The following is a 6,007-nucleotide window of genomic DNA, read 5'->3' as shown; positions in this document are numbered from 1 at the left end:
TTTGTTTGTACTTCTTTGATGTCGATGAACATTTGAAGATCTTGTAATTGAACTAATTTGTTTATTTGGACATGTTGGACTGCTCTATTTGAATTACTAGATTAATTGTGGATTTATTGGAATTTTGTTAATCATAGGCCTTGCATGATCTTTAGGGCACTGCTCTAGGGCTCATGCGGCCGGTCGCGTACTGAACCCGGGCGCTGGGTTCGGAGCGTGACACTTTCACCAGAAATAAAAGGGTCTGAGACAGTGAGACTAATCCTGTTAAACTACGAGTTCGAGCTGCTCGTTTCCAATTTACTCAATTTTGTCCCAAGTTTCCAGTTCATGTTCTTTTAAATGAAGATTAAGGGCATGCATTGGAGCAAGTTAGTGGAATCTAAATAAGTGTCTATATTTGAATCATCTCATATATCTAGCTACAGTTGCAGAGAACCTCAACTTGACCTCTCCAAGGCATGCTTATTTACACCACACTAGAGCAAATTCTTTTCTAACTTAAACGTTCCATTTTTTGTTTATCTACTAGATTTCTTTTCTCAGCAAACTGCATCACATTTAGTTGCTGCTGCCTCAATCTTGAATTGCGGCACCAACCACACTGCAATAAAAAGCATTTGCACCATTCATAGCATGAAGCTAGGTAGTAGAATAGCCAAGCATCCTAACTTGCACCAATGAAGTTAATAATCTCTCTCTCTTATGTACCTACAGAGAGAGACATTCTTCGTCTGACATGGAGCTGATATAATAGCCAAGCATCGTAACTTGCACCAATTCCCTCCTGCCATGTTGGATGCAAAACGGAGCAATGGTTGCAGCATAGCATTGTCCCTGATTTAGTCATCCGTAATGATGCCGGACCCACCGTTCTTGCATCTCAAGATGTGGGTCATTGATTTTAAGATTAGGTAACTTCCCTTTTGGCGAGGGAACAAGTAGACAGCCTAGGCACGCTTTGAATTCCCTCCTCTCGTTCTTCCTTGCAGCTGTCACCTCTACTATGTGTCACAGATATTTCTAGGATGTGTGTCCATAAACATTTGCTTCTCTTGTACGCAGCGGGCAAAACAAAACATAAACAAAAATCAAAAAAAAAAAATCTGTTTTTTATCTGAGGTAACAATAAGAAGCCAATTAACTTTCTAGGTGCTTGGGTTTTGTCTGCAGAATTCTAACCGTTACACTCCACCAAGGCAACATATTGAGAGCCGATAACGTTCCGTCCTCTATTAGAAAAGTTTTCGCTTAGGATGTAGCGTACGTTAAGCTGTGACAGAAAATGACAATGATGCATCTCATCTCCTAGTATCGAGAGCGCACGTATGGAACCTTGAGACTATAGCGTTCTTTTTCATGGGGCTCGGAGAGGTTAATCTGGACCTTTTCTACCTTATAACCATCCCACCTTTTGGGGCTGATTTCAACAAAAATTGAACCTTGGACCTCATCTTGCCCTAGAAATAAGAGGTGATATCAATCAAGAAATATCGGATTATAGCATCTTGAGCCTATCAAACTAGATATTTTTGACTGCATCGAAAGCCTTTATTAGTAGACTCATTTCCAGTGGTTTCTCTGGTCAAACTCGAGGTTACAAAGGAACCATGCATAGCACTAAATAGGGAGCTATCGAAACAACAACTGCATGCAACATGTGAAATTGATGCACAACGATCTTGTGTTCTATTTGGAAAACAATCATAAAGTTGTAAGTGCCAGGTATTTCTAAAGGTGCCAGATATTTATAAATAATTGTAATGGCCTTCCTGCGCTTGAGCTCCAGGAACTTGGGCTTGCCGGTTGAATTTCATGCAGAAAAAATGATATCTGTCAAGAAACTAGACCAGCTGCACCTGAAAGACTAAGATTCTCAGGTACATGATCACCCAAAACTTGGAAATCCCCTAATTTTCATCATGATGCAACTCACCACAAAGTTAGCTTCCTAATAGTCGTCGAAGCCATTCATTAACTTGACATAATCAGCAAATATTATCCAGGATAGGAAGGAGTTCTGCGACAGGGGATAGCAAGAAAGGATTTTTCTTTTTCTTTTTTTTATCATGTTGGAGTGTAGCTAGTATTGAAATTCCTAACTTGACAGGGCCTCTAGTTTCATGAAGGCTCAATCTGGTCATTTTTCCCATTTGTCTTCTTGGTGATCTTTTATTCATCCAAGTATAGCTCGCATGGAGGATTATGCTCATTGTTTGATCTATGCCTTCTAATTCTTTTGCACATCTACATTGCTGTAAAAAAAAAGGTGAGATCTCCTCTTTATTTGTCCTGCAACTCCCCCCCGAGGGGGACGAGGCTCTCGAACATGGACTAAATATCGATCTGCACCTAGATACCTTGCCACTGAATCCGCTGCTGGAACTTAGTCAGCTACATCTTGAACTGCTGCTACCTTCCTTTCCGCTGTTGGTGGTTCCGGATCAACCTCTCGGGCAAAAAGAAGAAGAACACATCCCCATCCTAGTGATCAGGCACCTTTGTTAAGAAAACAGAGATTGTAAGTTGAGGTGTTGGATAATTCTGATGCTTATCAATGAGACACTAGCCGGCAAAAACGGTTCTTGATGGGGATAGTTAGGGATAGTTCTTGAAACATAGCTCCTGATACGCTGCTGATACGCCTCTGTTACAGCTGCTGAACTCAACCTGGGCTCCACCAAAGCTTCACTGATATGCTGCCTGATACGCCACTGATACGCTGACTCACATGCTGATGAGGATTGGTGTGAAGAGATGAAGCTGAGCTGGAGCTGAGGAGGAAGCTTAACCACTAACCAAATTCAGTTGATCAGTTCAACTGATAACTGAATTCAGTTGATTCCAGTTGTACTAGTTAAGTTAGTTTCAGACTTACTTATAAATAGATGTGTTCATGATGTAATCAAATAATTTTCTGTGAAGAAATAAAGGAAGTCTTCCTCCATCTATTCTTCTTCCCTCACTGTTCAAAGTTTCAGTTTTTGTCATGGTATCAGAGCAAGTCTCCATGGCAGCGTCTCATTCACAGCATTCTTCTTCCTTTTCTTCTTCTGCTGATGATCAATCAAGCCCATATTTCCTGCATCATGGAGACAATCCAGGTACTACTCTAGTTTCACAAATACTTAGTGGGGAAAACTATCCAAGTTGGTGTAGATCAATGGAAATGGCACTAAGTGCAAAGAACAAGATAGCTTTTGTTGATGGATCACTTCCCAAACCAGAACCATCCAACCCATTGCTTTCAGTATGGATTAGATGTAATGATATGGTGACTTCTTGGATTCTAAATTCACTGTCAAAAGAGCTAGCTGAGAGTGTTCTTTATATCAACTCAGCTAGAGATGTTTGGAATGATCTACGAGAAAGATTTTCACAAGGTAATGGACCTAGAATATTTCAAATTCAAAAGTCCATTGCTTCTTTGTCACAGAATCAATCCAGTGTTAGTTCCTACTTCACTAAACTCAAGGGTCTATGGGAGGAATTATGGAATTATAGGCCAAATCCTATCTGTTCTTGTGGTGCAATGAAACAGTTAATAGAATATCAAAATCAGGAGTGTACCATGCAATTTTTGATGGGGTTAAATGACACTTACTCACACATACGAGGTCAGATCCTCTTGATCGATCCTCTTCCCTCAATAAATAAAGTTTTTTCATTAGTATTACAAGAAGAGAAACAGAGGGAGGTCACTTCTGATGCTAATCCGAATGTGAATAATATAGCATTCTTGAGCAGATCTGCTACTAAATCAGGAGTTAGCCATTTTCAAAAAAAGGATCGCCCCATGTGCAGTCACTGTGGTATGATGGGGCATACAAAGGACAAATGCTATAAGTTGCATGGATATCCTCAAGGATACAAGCCCAAAACTAGAGGACCCCAAAATACTGAATCTCAAGTTTCTGTGAATCAAGCAACTTCCCAGAAGTTACCATTTACAGCAGAACAATGTCAACAATTACTTGCATTGATCAATCCTACTGCAAATGGTGATTCTAAAGTCACTCAATCCTCTGTCTTCTTGACTCCTGGGGCATCTTCATCAGGTTCTAAAAGTGAGAATCTAGCAGTAAACATGGCAGGTATACCCCCTTCACATTTCTTGGCCTCTGCTTTTTCTTCATCCCCAAGACACTGGATACTTGACACGGGTGCAACTGACCATATGGTGCACTCTCTTTCCATGCTGACAACCATTACTTCTGAGATTTTTACATCAGTCAAACTCCCAAATGGAATTTCTGTGCCGGTTACACATATTGGCACTGTCAAGATTTCAAAACATATCACCCTCACAAACGTTTTGGTGGTCCCTTCATTCTCTTTCAATTTGATTTCTGTCAGCTCTCTATTAAAGCAAATGTCACGCTGCCTAATCCTCTTGTCTAACTGCCTATTCATCCAGGACCTGTGCACTTGGACAACGATTGGTTTGGCTAAAGAACAAGGTGGCTTATACTATATGATCCAAGATCATATTGCTGAGGTTGACAATGTTTGTAAACCATCTGCTAATACTGTCACTGCAGACTTGTGGCATTTTAGATTAGGTCACCCCTCTTCATCTAGAATGCATTCTCTACACAATTGTATTCCTAATATTGCAAACACAAAGCTACAACACTGCACCATTTGTCCTTTAGCAAAACAGCACAAACTACCTTTCCCTGTTTCATTGAATAAAACCCAATTCCCTTTTGAGCTTGTTCATTGTGATGTATGGGGACCTTTTAGTGTTCAGGCATATGATGGTTCTCGTTATTTTTTAACCATAGTTGATGATTACAGTCGTTGCACTTGGGTTTTCTTAATGAACTCAAAGTCACAGACACAATCCCTCATACAGTCATTTTTTGAGTTGGTGGAGACTCAATTTCGTGCCAAGATCAAATCAGTACGTACTGATAACGGCTCTGAATTCAGTCTTCATGAGTTTTTCAGTTCGAAAGGAGTCATTCATCAACATTCATGTGTTGAAACTCCTCAACAAAACGGTATCGTAGAGAGGAAGCATCAGCATCTTCTAAACATAGCCAGAGCACTTAGATTTCAATCTAATATCCCTCTCAAATTTTGGAATGACTGTATATTGACAGCGGCATACCTTATTAACAGAACACCATCCCATTTGCTTGCCAATAGGTCTCCCTATGAAATGTTATTCTCTTCAAAGCCAACTTATGATCATCTTAGAACATTTGGCTGTTTGTGTTATATGTCAACACTCACTCGGAACAGAACCAAATTTGATTCTCGGGCTGAGCCTTCAGTTTTCCTTGGCTATCCATATGGAATAAAAGGCTATAAGGTTTACAATTTACAAACCAAGTCTTTTTCCATCACTCGGAATGTAGTTTTTCATGAACACGTCTTCCCATTTAAACAATTTCCTTCTTTACTTTCAGAGTATGCTGATTCACACTGTATTATACCAAATTCCATACCCGACAACCCTCTATTGCATAATCTTCCTTCACCTGTTCCTTCAGAGCCTTACCTTCGACATACTTCATTCGAACCTTCCTTGAATCAAACTGAACCAGTCTCACAACCACAGTCCAACGCTGAACTAAGAGTTCAACCTGTGAGGAGATCTACTCGAAATAGAAGACCACCTTCCTATCTGCAGCAGTATCATTGTCAATCAGCCACTTGTTCTTCTGCTTTTCCGTCTAAATCCATGATGGCAGGTTCTACTACTTCTTCAGGTAAACAGTATGACATATTCTCCTTCCTTGGCTATAATAAACTCTCTCCCACCTATAAGTCATTTGTTCTTACCATTAGCAAAGAGATTGAACCCACCTCATACAAGCAAGCTATTCAATGTCCTGAATGGAGGGAAGCCATGGCCAAAGAAATTGATGCTCTAGAACAAAACAATACTTGGACCATCACAGATCTGCCACAGGGTAAAGAAGCGATTGACTGCAAATGGTGTTACAAAACTAAGTTCAAATCAGATGGAACTGTGGAGCGCAAAAAGGCTCGATTA

The sequence above is a fragment of the Phoenix dactylifera genome, chromosome 2 (assembly GCF_009389715.1).
Source record: "Phoenix dactylifera cultivar Barhee BC4 chromosome 2, palm_55x_up_171113_PBpolish2nd_filt_p, whole genome shotgun sequence".
In the NCBI taxonomy this organism is placed as follows: Eukaryota; Viridiplantae; Streptophyta; class Magnoliopsida; order Arecales; family Arecaceae; genus Phoenix; species Phoenix dactylifera.
This window is presented reverse-complemented; position numbering follows the sequence as displayed.